Raw genomic sequence first — 19,252 nt, 5'->3', positions numbered from 1 at the left:
GAGAAAGAGCACTACAGATGCAGTGTTTGCTCTGAGAATACTGATGGAGAAGTACAGAGAAGGCCAGAAGGAGTGATATTGTGTGTTTGTGGATTTAGAGAAAGCTTATGACAGGGTGCCAAGAGAAGAGTTGTGGTATTCTGTGAGGACGTCTGGAGTGGCAGAGAAGTATGTGAGGATAGTGGAGGACTAATGCGACAGTGGTGAGATGCACAGGAATAACAGACTCGTTCAGCGTGAAGGTGGGATTACACCAAGGATCAGCTCTGAGTCCTTTCTTTTTCGCAATGGTGATGGACAGGTTGATGGACGAGATCAGACAGGAGTCTCCATGGACTATGATGTTTGCAGATGACATTGTGATCTGTAGTGAGAGTAGAGAACAGGTTGAGTCTAACCTGTAAAGGTGGAGGTATGCTCTAGAGAGAACTCAGTACAGTAGGAGCAAAACTGAGTACACGTGTGTGAATGAGAGGGAGTCCAGTGGAATAGTGCAAGGAGTAGTATTGGGCAAAAACATGGACTGTCGTAAAAGCATACTGACTATCAGTGTATATGGTCACTCTCTTTCCCTTCATTAAACTACAGGCCTCGGTCAAGGCTATGAGCTCTGCAGCCTGGGCTGACACACAATTTGGTAAAAATTTAACGATGAAGACGTTGTGTCGGCCAAGACGACAGCATAGCCTGAAACGTTGGTACCTTCAGGATGGTTCTCACAAGAATCACAAAAAGTGATTGATTGAATGAGTGATAAGAATTGATTAATGTCGGTTCTTCAGTAATTTAGCTCTGAATAGATCTGTTGACTGAAACACCAATAATAAAATAGACATAAATGAAAAATTGAACAAGGCATACATCAAATGTTTAATAAACGCTTCATCGGTTCTTTACGAAAGCCTGCAGCTGCTTGTTTGATGTTCAGCGGGGGCTAATAGCATCTCATGAAAGTTCATATTGTCACAATCAAAACACAGGAGGATCACAATATTGAGTTATTACTATTTGTTGCCTCTACATTGTTGTCAGTTCACCCTCACCAATATTAATGCTTCCAACAGGAGCACTATAAACACCATTGTCAACCCTGTTTTACTGTCCACATATCATACAACCCTCTGCTCTGCTCTCTGGCTGGAGTGTTTTAACCATACTTTGTTTCCAAAACAAACCACGCTCCAAAAAATTAAATGTTGCATTTACTTGGTAAAGTTAATGTAACGTAATGCAAAACAACATTGTTGCTGGAATTGATTACGTCAAATAAACAATATCTCTCTAAATTTAACAGTAACAAACACTTTTAAAATAATAGTATCAATTACATGTAAAACCCCTGTGTTTCATGTGTTAGATAGAGCACAACAAAATTCCGCTGCAATGTTTCTCAATTTCTCAAGCAGTTGTGGGGGTGTGGAGTGGCAGGGAGAGGAGGAGGAGGGGGGAGGTGAATATTTAGCCCTTCCCTCAGCATTTGTACATATACACGCTCCTCCTCCAGCACCCTAGACCAAGAACAGAACCCCACAACTGCTACAAGCATAACAAACAAGCTAAATAAACCAACTCTTCTCAAATAAAAACCAAAAAAAAAACATCCACAGGTCCAAAATGACCTGTGTCCCATTACACTCAACATATTATACACACATGTATACACGTAGAACTCAAAGGAACCATTAATTACAGTGCCCTGATAGGAGACTTTTCCTGCAAACCTTCTACCAGGCTATTTGGGGCCTGGAGGTCAAGAACCAGGTGTTAATTCACAGTCTCACAATCAGTTTTTAATAGTCCTCAGAGAATCTACCACAAGTCCTGCTTCCATCTGTCTGTTATGTGCCATCAAAAAATAATTAGTTGACCAGTCAATTAACAATTTTTAACCTTTTAGCAGTATTTAATATGTATACTGGGGAACTGATTCATAGAAATGTTTTATAACCCAAAGTCTTTATTGCCTAGATGAGCCTGTTTCCAGACGAGTATGAATACCCGCTGGAACACATTGATCTAATTGGTCAGTTCCACAGTAGCTCATTCATGATTTCTGAGGCAAGATTGGCCAAATACTGCAATGTTCAATTGAAGCAATCAGTCTGAATTTTTTTTCCCCAGACAGAAAAGATCCAACCCACACAAATTTCAAACCAACACCACACAAAAATATCCACAACAATAAATCCAATCATTAACTAGTCTAACATTGTATAATCTTGATTAGCTTTACTTGAAATCTGTTAAGTAGGTGGAACTAACCAACTTTTACACTTTATCCAGTGTGCAAAAATCAACCATATTCTAACCACTTCATCCCACTTACTCGTTCGTATATGATCATTCGATATGCAAGTAGGAAGGCAATAGTATTTATTGTTTTTGAGTTATCATCTTAACAAGCTGAAAAAAATTTATTTCATCAACAGATCTATTTCAGAATTTTCCCTTAAATACTCTATCTTTGTCCCTGGACACTAACTCACACACATATACACATACAAAATTGATTAATGTGCATTTGTTTCTCAGTATCTTAACTCCACACTTTAAAATTGTGGAGTGCCAGCAACTGTGACCTTGACAGTATTATCTAAAACAATTCACAATAAATATACACAATCCATCTATATAGTGACAACAGAATAAAAAAGTAAGGAAAATTTGATTAAAACAAGTATAATCCTCTCCTCGTGAATGTGTGTACATTCACGCGTAAAGTGTCCATTTTTCCCACACTTCCAACATGACAATTTCCTCTTTATTTCACGCCCATGGGCTTTGCCTCTGGCCGCTCTGCGGCGCTGACCTTTGCCCTTTCCTGCAAAATACACTTCTTCCTCACACACCATTATGACTGCTCCGGCAGGTTTAAAAACAGCTGTGTCTGGAACAAAAGCATAATCTGGTGTATTTTCCACTCCACATCTCTCTGGGCCTTTTTGTAAAATCACTGGTGTTCTCGTTTATGGTATCAAATGATTTTGTTGTGGAGTTTATAATTTACCCGAGAAATTAACTGACAGTCGCCACATTTTTAAGTGTTCAGGTGATGCTGGATCTTTTGTCTCCATGTACCTAAAATCATTTGACTGTGGCTGTGTGTCATGTTTGCTGTGAGAACAACAACAGTTGCCCATTTTAGCCGTTCAGGGGGGTTATCTCATAGGGAGATCTACCGAACAGGTTGTTGTTCTTTTTTCACTGTTTGGTCGCCGATCAGCCTGAAAAGTGTCACCACTTCGACCTCTGAGAGGTGGGTGACCTTGCTTAAGGCTTCTTTCCAGACTCGTAGCATTGCAAACAGGTGTGGTGCGTATAGAGCGCTTACAACTTACTTCGCAGTCGGTGGCTTTGTTTAGGTCTGTTGGTTAGACAGATGTCAGGCCACCCGCGATTCAGTTGTTCACACTCTCAGATATACAGTAGTGTTCAGATTAATAGTAGTGCTGTGTGACTAAAAAGATTAATCCAGGTTTTGAGTATATTTCTTATTGTTATATGGGAAACAAGGTACCAGTAGATTCTCACAAATCCAACAAGACCAAGCATTCATGATATGCACACTCTTAAGGCTATGAAATAGGGCTAATAGTAAAAAAAAGTAGAAAAGGGGGTGTTCACAATAATAGTAGCATCTGCTGTTGATGCAACAAACTCAAAACTATTATGTTCAAACTGCATTTTTAGCAATCCTGTGAATCACTAAACTAGTATTTAGTTGTATAACCACAGTTTTTCATGATTTCTTCACATCTGCGAGGCATTAATTTTGTTGGTTTGGAACCAAGATTTTGCTTGTTTACTAGTGTGCTTGGGGTCATTGTCTTGTTGAAACACCCATTTCAAGGGCATGTCCTCTTCAGCATAAGGCAACATGACCTCTTCAAGTATTTTGACATATCCAAACTGATCCATAATACCTGGTATGCGATATATAGGCCCAACACCATAGTAGGAGAAACATGCCCATATCATGATGCTTGCGCCACCATGCTTCACTGTCTTCACTGTGAACTGTGGCTTGAATTCAGAGTTTGGGGGTCGTCTCACAAACTGTCTGCGGCTCTTGGACCCAAAAAGAACAATTTTACTCTCATCAGTCTACAAAATATTCCTCCATTTCTCTTTAGACCAGTTGATGTGTTCTTTGGCAAACTGTAACCTCTTCTGCACGTCTTATTTATCAGAGGGACTTTGCGGGGGATTCTTGCAAATAAATTAGCTTCACACAGGCGTCTTCTAACTGTCACAGCACTTACAGGTAACTCCAGACTGTCTTTGATCATCCTGGAGCTGATCAATGGGTGAGCCTTTGCCATTCTGGTTATTCTTCTATCCATTTTGATGGTTGTTTTCCGTTTTCTTCCACGCGTCTCTGTTTTTTTTGTCCATTTTAAAGCATTGGAGATCATTGTAGATAAACAGCCTATAATTTTTTGCACCTGCTTTTTCCCCTATCCAATCAACTTTTTAATCAAATTACGCTGTTCTTCTGAACAATGTCTTGAATGTCCCATTTTCCTCAGGCTTTCAGAGAGAAAAGCATGTTCAACAGGTGCTGGCTTCATCCTTAAATAGGGGACACCTGATTCACACCTGTTTGTTCCACAAAATTGACAAACTCACTGACTGAATGCCACACTACTATTATTGTGAACACCCCCTTTTCTACTTTTTTTTTTTTTCTAATAGCCCAATTTCATACCCTTAAGCATGTGCCTATCATGAATGCTTGGTCTTGGATTTGTGAGAATCTACTGAATCTACTGGTACCTTGTTTCCCATGTAACAATAAGAAATATACTCAAAACCTGGATTAATCTTTTTAGTCACATAGCACTACTATTATTCTGAACACTACTATACACATTCATGTAAACACATTCACACCACTGCACTTCAACTGTTACCACGTTTTATCTCTGCTGTTATCACGTTTCTGCTCCAACCGCTTTTTTAATATTTCCTGTGGATAATATTAAGGGAACAATTTATCCCAGAATTTTACGGCCCGCCCATGAAGGTTTCATCGACCCAACACTGTACAGTTTTACGTGCTTTTACCGGACCCGAAAGTGGTCTTAGTTGTCTCTTGCTTGTTTTTGTTCCCAATTGTAAATCGCTGTTGGCTCAACATGGAGCTGACAGCCTGCATCAGGTGTCTGACACAGCGGGAATGCAGCGCGAGCGCACGGCTCCGTGACAAATGGTCTGTAACCGCTGTGCCACCTGATTTTTCCCTTTCTCTCTCAGAAAGTAGAATTTAATGCTTTACAGCCTGACTTTTACCTCACACCTTGCAGTGTTTTAGGCAAGAGACGAACCAAAAGACATTATGGGGTTTTTTCTTGCGTTGACTCCCAGCCACATGCCACACACGTGCACGTAACAAAAACAGGTCTCACCCATGATCAAACTCTGCAGCTGAACTTCGAATGCCTTCATCCCAGTAAGCGCCGACCCGTCAGGGAGGAGTCCACCCCCCAGAAAAGGGTCTGCAGAATCTGGTCCTGGTCACTGCCACGGTCTGTCATGGGGTCCTCCGTCACAGGTTGACAACTTCCCGGTCTATTGGCATCCGGTTCGAAGGACCATGAAATGTCAGAGTTGAAACTGAAAAAGAGAACAACTTAGTTAAAACAGAAAATAATCATGCAGGAGACACTGAATTTCTTTTCCTGAATCAGGAGAGAGCAAACGAACGTGACCCTCGTCACCGACCATCTCGTCAGCTCTGAAGGGCCCCGCCCACTTCCCTCCTGTATTTATTAAAATAAACTTGCATACAGACATATGGAAGAGACAATATACAAAACAAAGTGGCGACTCAAAGTCTGTTCTGACATTGAAATGAAAATTGTTATGGCTTTAAGCCTCAAGTCTCATGGGTCTTCTCATAACATGAAGAAAACAGCATTCATCCCTGAGCTAGTGTGCAGGTCCCATCGCTCTCTGCTCAAGGCTGGACTGTTAATTAAAATGTACGTCTGTGCTTAGCAAAAACATGGTCTTAGCAAAAACATAGTCTACACTCTCCATGTGAGCAAAAGTTCATCTTCCTGTGTGAGCAGTTTAATGATTACTTTAACCGGTCAGTGAATAATTACTTTCACACACATACAATGATCACACACATATATATATAAGACAGAATCAAAGACATTTATAATTGATAAGTATCTTGGAAATTCCCCATCAATGGCCATTTTTGTGACCTTTGAGTGCTTCATCCTGACATCTTTGGCGCTGACGTGAATAACTGTGACTGTATCTCGTGTTATTTTCCTTTGTCTGTCTACCCTTCTGCAGCATCAGCACCCTAAGATGGGAGGCAGTGTCAGGAGCTCTGGCCTCAGGAATACATTTAACGTCAGCCAGCATCTGTAACCTGACTTTGCAGGTGTTAGAATCCCCTATCACTAAAGCCCGGCATTTCGGCCTGGAGAGAAAATGGATTCACAGTTCACAGTGGCAAGTGTGATCGGGGTACAACAACTGGGCACCAAGCCCTAAGTGACCTCCTCCGTGTAACCACAGTCCGAAAGCCAGTGTTTCTAGGCTGATGCAAATGGGCACGCTAGCCGGCCCAACACAAACCTCGTCTGGAGTGCCTGTAACATCTATCTCCACTGAGCTGAGATGCTGTTCTACCTTAAAGACACGGCTCTCTAAAAGTGTCACCTGATCTTCTAGCATCACGCAGGATTTACGTAAAGTGTAAAGTAGTGTACTTTGTGCACCAGAAAATATGCTAACCACCCCTAAGGTTCACACAGGAGTAAATTAATGAGCTAAAATTCACAGCAGTTACACTGAAAAAAGTAACAGAAGTATTAGACTGGTAGGAACAGTAATAAAAGAAACGGGGGGGGGGGGGGGACTCCTAAGAGTAAACCACTCCTACGATTTAAAACAGTACAGTAATGAGCTAAAATTCACAGCAGTTACACTGAAAAACTAACAGAAGTATTAACGAAATTGGGGGGGGCTTCGACCTAGCTAACGCAAGCTAATCGCTAGCGAAAATACTCACCACTCCTAATATTTACACATGAGTAAAATAATGACCTAAAATTCACAGTGGTTACACTGAAAAACTAACAGAAGTATTAGACTGGTAAAAACAGTAGGCTAATAACAGAAACGGCGGAGGGGGGAAGTTGACCTAGCTAACCAGTAGTGAAAGCTAACCGGTAGCGATTCACAACAGGACTGTAGTTAAATCAGATTCAGAGTAGATACACTTAAAAACCAAAAGAAGTGTTAAACAGAAATAGAAAAACGTATAGAGGATTTTCAATCACGTGACCGATTACTTACCGTCTCCATCGTGGATTACTACGCGGTGTCAGGCCAGACGGTTGCCAGGTTTCCATGGCGGCAGGACCCGCAATGCAGATTCCCAGATCAGGCTTTGGTGTAAAAGAAGTTGTTGTCTTTATTACAGGCTTAGGTTCGGTGCACAGGTTATCATTCAGCGGAGCAGAGGTACAAATTGGGCTAGGCATACACGCAGTCATGGTCAGGCAGGGTTTAGAGACATAAGCAAACACAGGCATCAGAGATGAGGCAAAAGGCTCAGTCAAAAACAGAGCAAAAATACGGTACACAGCTAGACAAAAACAGGGCTGTGAATAAAGGCTGGAGAGTGTACTAGGACAACAATCTGGTGGTGAGCTGTTCTTCTTCTTCTTCCCACCTTTGATTGGCAGGTGGCAACATCACCTTAGGTCCATACCACCACCTACTGTACCGGATGTGTCAGTGGATGTGTAGATACTTCAGGTTACATAGGCGGTGAGCTGTGAGACTGTGAGGGCTTAAATAACAGGTGCTGTGAACAATGTGCATGTGCAGACTGATTAGGTAATAAGATGCAGGTGTGGAGGGAAGATTCCAAAAAGGGGGCATGGTTAGTAGACAAAAATCAAACAATGTGCAAGAGAGTGATGTAAGGAGCAAAGATACTTGGGCCAGTGTAGGGAGTGTGAGTGAGATGAAACAGCGCAGACAGAAACAAGGTGAGAGACATGGGGCAGGTGCAATGATGTGAAGAACTACAGGGAACTATGAACTGAGGCAGAACACATAATCAAAGACCAAATAATTAACAGAAAGCAAAACCCGATAAGGAAGCATAACTGGTGACCCAATAAACAAGTGATAACCTAATGAAAACTACATGAGAATAAGTAGAGATAAATACTAAAACAGAAACTGACTTAAGAAAACAAGGTGGTAAAACAAACCATAAGAAAAGTAGTGACAAAACAATAACAGCAAACAAACATGACCTTAAAGCACAACAGATGTTATGAAAGAGAGGAACTAGATAACCGAGTGATAAATTAATTAACAGTAAATGAAAACACAACCAACTGAAGAAAACTTGAACAGAACTAAGCGAGAGGCCAAAGTAAAAAGTAACAAAGAAAAGTGACAACATAAAATAAACCAGGATAAAAAAAACAACTAATAACTCAAAGCTGGGGACAGAAGTTGAGGCAAAGAAAGGGGCAAAAATAAAGGGATCAAAGCCTGGATCAAGGCCGGGCATGACAGAACCCCCCCAAAGGCAGCCAAACCCAGGAGGCTGCCAAAACAACCCCCCATAACACTGCACACCCCAGATAATGGGCGGGATGGTGGTGGACACAGGACGGGAGGCAAAACAGAGACACAGGTAATCCAAAAAAATAAAGGGATCAAAGCCTGGATCAGGGCCGGGCATGACACGCGGCTGGCGCGTGAAAGAAAATAGAGAAAATTAAAGCTCATTACGAGGCTTTAAACCCTTGAGATAAAGCTGTTTATCGTGATCGATGTGTAGCAGTTGGTTCAGTGGTTCTGTATGTTATACTGGATAGTGAATTTAATGATGATGTAACGAAGTGGCCGGCAGTTTCACAGCGTAAATATGGCCAGAACCAAGCAGACCGCCTGTAAATTTACCAGAGGAAAAGTTCAGAGGAAGCAGATGGCTCCCAAAGCCGCCCAGAAGAGCGCTCCGGCTACCGTCGTGAAGAAGCCTCACCCTTACAGGCCCAGCGCCGTGGCACTGAGAGAGATCCGCCGCTATCAGAAATCCACCGAGCTGCTGATCCAGAAGTTGCCATCCAGGTAAAGCCTCACTGGCCTCCTGCAGAGCATCACAGTGGAGCTCCAAAAACGGAGGCCGGTCTTGAAGTCCTGAGTGATTTCTCTCACCAGGCGCTAGAAGGGCAGCTTGCAGATCAGATCTGTGAGCCAGCATCAGCAGCTCACAGATCTGACATCTTTTACTTTCACAAACATTCTACTTCTAAAACAGGAATACAACCCCTGGCAAAAATTATGGAATCACCGGCCTCGGAGGATGTTCATTCAGTTGTTTAATTTTGTAGAAAAAAAGCAGATCACAGACATGACACAAAACTAAAGTAATTTCAAATGGCAACTTTCTGGCTTTAAGAAACACTATAAGAAATCAAGAAAAAAAGATTGTGGCAGTCAGTAACGGTTACTTTTTTAGACCAAGCAGAGGAAAAAAATATGGAATCACTCAATTCTGAGGAAAAAAATTGTGGAATCACCCTGTAAATTTTCATCCCCAAAACTAACACCTGCATCATATCAGATCTGCTCGTTAGTCTGCATCTAAAAAGGAGTGATCACACCTTGGAGAGCTGTTGCACCAAGTGGACTGACATGAATCATGGCTCCAACACGAGAGATGTCAGTTGAAACAAAGGAGAGGATTATTAAACTCTTAAAAGAGAGTAAATCATCACGCAATGTTGCAAACGATGTTGTCAGCTGTGTCTAAACTCTGGACCAAATACAAACAACATGGGAAGGTTGTTAAAGGCAAACATACTGGTAGACCAAGGAAGACATCAAAGCGTCAAGACAGAAAACTTAAAGCAATAAGTCTCAAAAATCGAAAAATGCACAACAAAACAAACGAGGAACGAATGGGAGGAAACTGGAGTCATCTGTCACCGAACTGTAAGAAACCGCCTAAAGGAAATGGGATTTACATACAGAAAAGCTAAACGAAAGGCATCATTAACACCTAAACAGAAAAAAACAAGGTTACAATGGGCTAAGGAAAAGCAATTGTGGACTGTGGATGACTGGATGAAAGTCATACTCAGTGATGAATCTCGAATCTGCATTGGGCAAGGTGATGATGCTGGAACTTTTGTTTGGTGCCTTTCCAATGAGATTTATAAAGATGACTGCCTGAAGAGAACATGTAAATTTCCACAGTCATTGATGATATGGGGCTGCATGTCAGGTAAAGGCACTGTGGAGATGGCTGTCATTACATCATCAATAAATGCACAAGTTTATGTTGATATTTTGGACAATTGAAAGGATGTTTGGGGATGATGAAATCATTTTTCAAGATGATAATGCATCTTGCCATAGAGCAAAAACTGCAAAAACATTCCTTGCAAAAAAGACACATAGGGTCAATGTCATGGCATAGGGCCAATGTCAATGAGCAGATCTGATTTGATGCAGGTGTTAATTTGGGGGATGAAAATTTACAGGGTGATTCCATAATTTTTTCCTCAGAATTGAGTGATTCCATATTTTTTTCCTCTGGTTGATCTAAAAAAGTAACCCTTACTGACTGCCACAATCTTTTTTTTCTTGATTTTTTATAGTGTTTCTTAAAGCCAGAAAGTTGCCATTTGAAATGACTTTAGTTTTGTGTCATGTCTGTGATCTGCTTTTTTTCTACAAAATTAAACAACTGAATGAACATCCTCTGAGGCCGGTGATTCCATAATTTTTGCCAGGGGTTGCAGTATCGCTTCTTTGGTTTTTCCTGTGGGATACGAATGCGCTTAAAACCATCATTTCCCTCTGATGTTGTCATCATGGAGCCACTTCTCTGTCTCAAAGCTGTTTTTATGTCTCAGTCTTTTCCCTCTTTTTTTATTTTACAAATTCCCCTGCGTCAATCTTTCTACTTCCCTCTAACACTGATTTTTTTTTTTTTTTCTTGTTTCATCTCTCTTTGCCTCTTTCTTTATCTGGCTGTCATCTTGAATGCAAGGATGCTGTCTTACCCGTCCCACAGAGACACATGGACTGACTGGAGGAAAACAGGCTCTGATTCGTGCAGTCACTGGTTACCACCTAGGCACATGCAAACCTACATGAACTGTTCATGATACATAAAACTGAATGGTTTTATGTAGGCTGGTTGATGTCAGTTAAAACAGGTACTGTACATTGAGACGCTCTGTAATGAGTTGAGAAATTGAACTGTACTCAGGGCCGTGCGCTGGTGGTTCCAGTTTCTCAGATATTGGGGTTTTATTTATATGAGGATATCAGGAATTTTTCATACAAATGTAAATTGTATTTCCTTGCATTTATGACCTGTTTATTCCACAAAAGTCATTTGTAAATGGCACTTTGGGCTGACAGGTGTTGGTGTACAGGTTATTTCTATTGTGTTTTGATTAGGGCTGCAACTCACAGTAATTTTTTTTATTAATCTATTGCTTTTTTTTTTAATTAATCAGTAAATCTAAAAATGATTATTTTTCATTAGTCTATTAATTATTTTTGGAGTAGTTGATTATGCTTTGGTTAATTTATGAGCAAATCGTAATCATATCTGCAATAACTTTCAGTCTTGCATTCAAATATTTTGTCATACAATATTTTACAAATGTTTAAAAATCCCAAAATATAAAGGCCATGAAGTGGCCAAAATGGAAAGGCATTTATGGAAAAAATATGGACTAAAATCTTAAACACAGCATTGCCTCTTCCTGAGACACAAAGACAAAAATAAAATCCAAACATATTCATTGGGCTGCAACTATATATATATATATATATATATATATATATATATATATATATATATATATATATATATATATATATATATATATATATATATATATATCAATCAATCAATCAACTTTTTTCTTGTATAGCGCCAAATCACAACAAACAGTTGCCCCAAGGCGCTCCACATTGCAAGGCAAGGCCATACAATAATTATGAAACACAGTCTACGTCTAAAGCAACATAACCAAGGGATGGTCCAGGGTCACCCGATCCAGCCCTAACTATAAGCCTTAGCGAAAAGGAAAGTTTAAGCCTAATCTTAAAAGTAGAGAGGGTATCTGTCTCCCTGATCTGAATTGGGAGCTGGTTCCACAGGAGAGGAGCCTGAAAGCTGAAGGCTCTGCCTCCCATTCTACTCTTACAAACCCTAGGAACTACAAGTAAGCCCGCAGTCTGAGAGCGAAGCGCTCTAATGGGGTAATATGGTACTATGAGGTCCCTAAGATAAGATGGGACCTGATTATTCAAAACCTTATAAGTAAGAAGAAGAATTTTAAATTCTATTCTAGCATTAACAGGAAGCCAATGAAGGGAGGCCAACACGGGTGAGATATGCTCTCTCCTGCTAGTCCCCGTCAGTACTCTAGCTGCAGCATTCTGAACCAACTGAAGGCTTTTTAGGGAACTTTTAGGACAACCTGATAATAATGAATTACAATAGTCCAGCCTAGAGGAAACAAATGCATGAATTAGTTTTTCAGCATCACTCTGAGACAAGACCTTTCTGATTTTAGAGATATTGCGTAAATGCAAAAAGGCAGTCCTACATATTTGTTTAATATGCGCTTTGAATGACATATCCTGATCAAAAATAACTCCAAGATTTCTCACAGTATTACCAGAGATCAGGGAAATGCCATCCAGAGTAACGATCTGGTTAGACACCATGCTTCTAAGATTTGTGGGGCCAAGTACAATAACTTCAGTTTTATCTGAGTTTAAAAGCAGGAAATTAGAGGTCATCCATGTCTTTATGTCTGTAAGACAATCCTGCAGTTTAGCTAATTGGTGCGTATCCTCTGGCTTCATGGATAGATAAAGCTGGGTATCATCTGCGTAACAATGAAAATTTAAGCAATACCGTCTAATAATACTGCCCAAGGGAAGCATGTATAAAGTGAATAAAATTGGTCCTAGCACAGAACCTTGTGGAACTCCATAATTAACTTTAGTCTGTGAAGAAGATTCCCCATTTACATGAACAAACTGTAATCTATTAGACAAATATGATTCAAACCACCGCAGCGCAATGCCTTTAATACCTATGACATGCTCTAATCTCTGTAATAAAATTTTATGGTCAACAGTATCAAAAGCAGCACTGAGGTCCAACAGAACAAGCACAGAGATAAGTCCACTGTCCGAAGCCATAAGAAGATCATTTGTAACCTTCACTAATGCTGTTTCTGTACTATGATGAATTCTAAAACCTGACTGAAACTCTTCAAATAGACCATTCCTCTGCAGGTGATCAGTTAGCTGTTTTACAACTACCCTCTCAAGATCTTTGAGAGAAAAGGAAGGTTGGAGATTGGCCTATAATTAGCTAAGATAGCTGGGTCAAGTGATGGCTTTTTAAGTAATGGTTTAATTACTGCCACCTTAAAGGCCTGTGGTACATAACCAACTAACAAAGATAGATTGATCATATTTAAGATTGAAGCATTAAATAATGGTAGGACTTCCTTGAGCAGCCTGGCAGGAATGGGGTCTAATAAGCATGTTGATGGTTGGATGAAGTAACTAATGAAAATAACTCAGACAGAACAATCGGAGAGAAAGAGTCTAACCAAATACCGGCATCACTGAAAGCAGCCAAAGATAACGATACATCTTTGGCTGGTTATGAGTAATTTTTTCTCTAATAGTCAAAATTTTGTTAGCAAAGAAAGTCATGAAGTCATTACTAGTTAAAGTTAATGGAATACTCAGCTCAATAGAGCTCTGACTCTTTGTCAGCCTGGCTACAGTGCTGAAAAGAAACCTGGGGTTGTTCTTATTTTCTTCAATTAGTGATGAGTAGAAAGATGTCCTAGCTTCACGAAGGGCTTTCTTATAGAGCAACAAACTCTTTTTCCAGGCTAAGTGAAGATCTTCTAAATTAGTGAGACGCCATTTCCTCTCCAACTTACGGGTTATCTGCTTTAAGCTACGAGTTTGTGAGTTATACCACGGAGTCAGACACTTCTGATTTAAAGCTCTCTTTTTCAGAGGAGCTACAGCATCCAAAGTTGTCTTCAATGAGGATGTAAAACTATTGACAAGATACTCTAACTCCCTTACAGAGGTTAGGTAGCTACTCTGCTCTGTGTTGGTATATGACATTAGAGAACATAAAGAAGGAATCATATCCTTAAACCTAGTTACAGCGCTTTCTGAAAGACTTCTAGTGTAATGAAACTTATTCCCCACTGCAGGGTAGTCCATCAGGGTAAATGTAAATGTTATTAAAAAATGATCAGACAAAAGGGAGTTTTCAGGGAATACTGTTAAGTCTTCTATTTCCATACCATAAGTCAGAACAAGATCTAAAATATGATTAAAGTGGTGGGTGGACTCATTTACTTTTGAGCAAAGCCGATAGAGTCTAATAATAGATTAAATGCAGTGTTGAGGCTGTCATTCTCAGCATCTGTGTGGATGTTAAAGTCGCCCACTATAATTATCTTATCTGAGCTAAGCACTAAGTCAGACAAAAGGTCTGAAAATTCACAGAGAAACTCACAGTAACGACCAGGTGGACGATAGATAATAACAAATAAAACTGGTTTTTGGGACTTCCAATTTGGATGGACAAGACTAAGATACAAGCTTTCAAATGAATTAAAGCTCTGTCTAGGTTTTTGATTAATTATAAGCTGGAATGGAAGATTGCTGCTAATCCTCCGCACCCGGCCCGTGCTACGAGCATTCTGACAGTTAGTGTGACTCGGGGGTGTTGACTCATTTAAACTAACATATTCATCCTGCTGTAACCAAGTTTCTGTTAGGCAGAATAAATCAATACGTTGATCAATTATTATATCATTTACCAACAGGGACTTAGAAGAAAGAGACCTAATGTTTAATAGACCACATTTAACTGTTTTAGTCTGTGGTGCAATTGAAGGTGCTATATTATTTTTTCTTTTTGAATTTTTATGCTTAAATAGATTTTTGCTAGTTATTGGTGGTCTGGGAGCAGGCACCGTCTCTATGGGGATGGGGCAACGAGGGGATGGCAGGGGGAGAGAAGCTGCAGAGAGGTGTATAAGACCACAGCTCTGCCTCCTGGTCCCAACGCTAGACAGTCACAGTTTGGAGGATCCCAAAAAATTGGCCAGATTTCTAGAAATGAGAGCTGCTCCCTCTAAAGTGGGATGGATGCCGTCTCTCCTAACAAGACCAGGTTTTCCCCCAGAAGCTTTGCCAATTATCCATGAAGCCCACCTCATTTTTGGACACCACTCAGACAGCCAGCAATTCAAGGAGAACATGCGGCTAAACATGTCACTCCCGGTCTGATTGGGGAGGGGCCCAGAGAAAACAACAGAGTCCGACATTGTTTTTGCAAAGTTACACACCGATTCAATGTTAATTTTAGTGACCTCCGATTGGCGTAACCGAGTGTCATTACTGCCGACGTGAATTACAATTTTACCAAATTTACGCTTAGCCTTAGCCAGCAATTTCAAATGTCCTTCGATGTCGCCTGCTCTGGCCCCCGGAAGACAATTGACAATGGTTGCTGGTGTCGCTAACTTCACATTTCTCAAAACAGAGTCGCCAATAACCAGAGTTTGATCCTCGGCGAGTGTATCGTCGAGTGGGGAAAAACGGTTAGAGATGTGAACGGGTTGACGGTGTACACGGGGCTTCTGTTTAGGGCTACGCTTCCTCCTCACAGTCACCCAGTCAGCCTGCCTTCCCGACTGCACGGGGTCTGCCAGGGGGGAACTAACGGCGGCTAAGCTACCTTGGTCCGCACCGACTACAGGGGCCTGGCTAGCTGTAGAATTTTCCACGGTGCGGAGCCGAGCCTCCAATTCGCCCAGCCTGGCCTCCAAAGCTACGAATAAGCTGCACTTATTACAGTACCGTTACTGCTAAAAGAGGCCGAGGAATAACTAAACATTTCACACCCAGAGCAGAAAAGTGCAGGAGAGACAGGAGAAGCCGCCATGCTAAAACGGCTAAGAGCTAGTAGCTATGCTAAGCTAGCGGATTCCCAAACAGGGAATCCGACACTAGACAGGCTGTGGAGCAGCACAGGTAACGCACAACAACAGTGCTAAAAATAAAATAAAATAAAAATCCACTGGACAGGCTGTGGAGCAGCACAGGCAACGCACGACAACAGTGCTAAAATAAAATAAAAATCCACTAGACAGGCTGTGGAGCAGCACAGGTAACGCACGACAACAGTGCTAAAATAAAATAAAAATCCACTAGACAGGCTGTGGAGCAGCCTGTCTAGTGGACTATAATTATCTTATCTGAGCTAAGCACTAAGTCAGACAAAAGGTCTGAAAATTCACAGAGAAACTCACAGTAACGACCAGGTGGACGATAGATAATAACAAATAAACTGGTTTTTGGGACTTCCAATTTGGATGGACAAGACTAAGAGACAAGCTTTCAAATGAATTAAAGCTCTGTCTAGGTTTTTGATTAATTAATAAGCTGGAATGGAAGATTGCTGCTAATCCTCCGCCCCGGCCCGTGCTACGAGCATTCTGACAGTTAGTGTGACTCGGGGGTGTTGACTCATTAAACTAACATATTCATCCTGCTGTAACCAAGTTTCTGTTAGGCAGAATAAATCAATACGTTGATCAATTATTATATCATTTACCAACAGGGACTTAGAAGAAAGAGACCTAATGTTTAATAAACCACATTTAACTGTTTTAGTCTGTGGTGCAATTGAAGGTGCTATATTATTTTTTCTTTTTGAATTTTTATGCTTAAATAGATTTTTGCTAGTTATTGGTGGTCTGGGAGCAGGCACCGTCTCTACGGGGATGGGGTAATGAGGGGATGGCAGGGGGAGAGAAGCTGCAGAGAGGTGTATAATCTGATTATTATTTTGTAGATATTCAGTTTGTTAAAGAAGAGGAAATAAACCAGAAAATATTTACATTTAAGAAGCTGAAATGTGAGAATTTGGACATTCATAAGTAACTCAAAAAAAAAAAAAAAAAATCAAAATGATTAATTAACTCCCAAAATAGGTAGCGATTTAAATAAATAATTGGCTAACCCAGTTTGTTACTGCAACTACAGTTTGGATAGTTTTCAACTAAATTATTACTGAATTAAACATAGGACTAACTATTAATGAAGAATTTGAGTGTAGATGTTGCACCACCTGCAACAACCTTAAATCAACACATCACAGGTACTCAATAATCGTATTTATTTAATACGTTGCAGTTTTGTTGATTTTTTTTTTAACACAAATTCTGAATTAGTCCATATGTGAAACGTATTTTCAATCATCCATGCACGTTTCCTTATTGGAAATAATTGAGTTTTTTGAGGGAATAAAATAACTGGTGCAACTGTGTGGCAAATGCATGGTATGCACTGCCCCCAAGTGGAAGACTGGATGCATTACAATTCCAAAGACCTCAGCTCCATAATGTTAAATAGCTAATACACTTTATGGTAAAATGTTAGAGCAGATTAAATTTATCAGCAGCACAGACTAAATAAGGATCACAGATGTTACATTTGGCAAGGTGTATACATACACATGTGCATACAAACAAACACACAAGTATCTTTGTATATTAGTTAGCAGTTTTGTTGCCATACTGTATTTGGACAGTGACACAAATTTTGTAATGTTGCCTCTGTACATCTCCACAATGGAGTTGAAATGAAACAGTCAACATGTGCTTCTAGTGTATACTTTAACTTTAATTCAAAGTCAGGTCAAGTCCAGACTGGCAATATGCATTGGTGCGGCGTTTTGCCGCATCCATGACACAATGGAACCGCCTTGGGTCATGGATGGTATTCACCCAGCCAGACAACTGGTCTATTCCCAAATCTCTAAAATAACTATCTATCTGCCACAGCCAGATGAAGCGTGGGCATCCGAGTGTCCCCAACACTCAGCCACCTTTATGCTGGATCATGCACCGGCAAACACGCCACATGGCCAAAATCTCGAAGGTGGTGCTCCCTCACAATGAAAGTGATACTCCTTATCTAAATCTCTCTAGTCACTCCAGACGTACCCAAGGATCCTCCGAAGAGTCCTAGTACCAAAGACATGCAGTTATCCAAGTCTCACAACCATACAGTAAGACAGGTAGCACCAGGACCCTGTAATAAATAAGGTTTGAAAAATTATTGCACTCATCATTTACAGCTATTCTTATAAATAATCCCTCCATTTTTAAAGGCTATAAGTGGACAAACATAACTTCATCGTGGCAATCCCTTGGTGGTGAAGATGATCATCTCTTGATCAATTCCCAGACAGGATGGTGGACACAGAGATGACTGAACAGGCCCAGTCTTGACATGCAGTGTTTTTGAAGCTTCTGTTGTTCAGAAACTTGGTCTCTGTCCTTCCTCTTTCTCCTCCGTGTTGGTTCTCCACATTTTTTCAAAGATTTCAACTCCTGTGTAGATCACTGCTCACTCGGCCCCTTGCTCATTATCTGATTAGTATGTCTGTTGTAGTTTTATTGTGGCCAACAAAAGGTCATTACAAATTTGCCACATAAAATTTCTGTTTGAAGTCTGGAAAATCATAAAAGGTGCAAAATTTACAAGAAGTCATCCGATACCACGCAACATCTTCTTCTCTGAGCATGTGTTCCGCAGCTTTCATCTCAGCATCTAAATCAGCATCTGTCAGCGTGGCTGCAGCCACAACCTCTACCACGTTACTGACTTTGTATGCAGACTCTTTCTTGTGTATATCATGGATTTGTTACACAGTGGCGCCTTGCCATAATAATGACAAAGTGTCTCATATTAGCCACCAATGAGTGAGCGAGCAAATGCCATTTTTGTCTCCATATCTATACCACAAATCACTCTAAACCTTAGCCATTTCCTGACCTGTGCCCCTGACTGAATCCATAAATCATAATACATCATAGCAGTAGTAGTATATTAAACACACTGTGAAGCTGAGTGAGATTTTTTTTTGTGTGATTTTGGTGTGAATCTGACACAGGTTGGCTTATATGTCGATAATGTCAAGCGGAGTCAAAAGGCCTCATTGTCATTTACAGTACCTTGCGAAAGTATTCGCCCCCTTGGTATTTCACATATTTTAAATTAAGAGTAATTTAGCCTTCTCATTATACAAAATTGTAAAATTATCATCCTTAAACTCAAACTCAAAGCAAATCTCTACAATTTGATATAAATTAATTAAAAA

The 19,252-nt window shown here is 40.4% G+C and overlaps 1 protein-coding gene and 1 long non-coding RNA gene across 4 annotated transcripts in view; one reads left to right on the top strand and one right to left on the bottom strand.

The window, feature by feature from the left end:
• veph1 (ventricular zone expressed PH domain-containing 1) overlaps positions 1–19,252 on the top strand; it is a 294,852-nt gene that overhangs the window by 40,646 nt on the left and 234,954 nt on the right. The gene's annotated exons all lie outside the window — the stretch shown is intronic.
• On the bottom strand, positions 292–18,053 carry LOC117508365. The gene is made up of 3 exons (XR_004560067.1): positions 18,043–18,053; positions 15,716–15,719; positions 292–429 (listed from the first exon to the last, which is right to left on the bottom strand). It is a non-coding gene; the product is annotated as an uncharacterized LOC117508365 (long non-coding RNA).

This window comes from Thalassophryne amazonica, chromosome 4, assembly GCF_902500255.1.
Source record: "Thalassophryne amazonica chromosome 4, fThaAma1.1, whole genome shotgun sequence".
Classification (NCBI taxonomy): domain Eukaryota; kingdom Metazoa; phylum Chordata; class Actinopteri; order Batrachoidiformes; family Batrachoididae; genus Thalassophryne; species Thalassophryne amazonica.
This window is presented reverse-complemented; position numbering and strand designations above follow the sequence as displayed.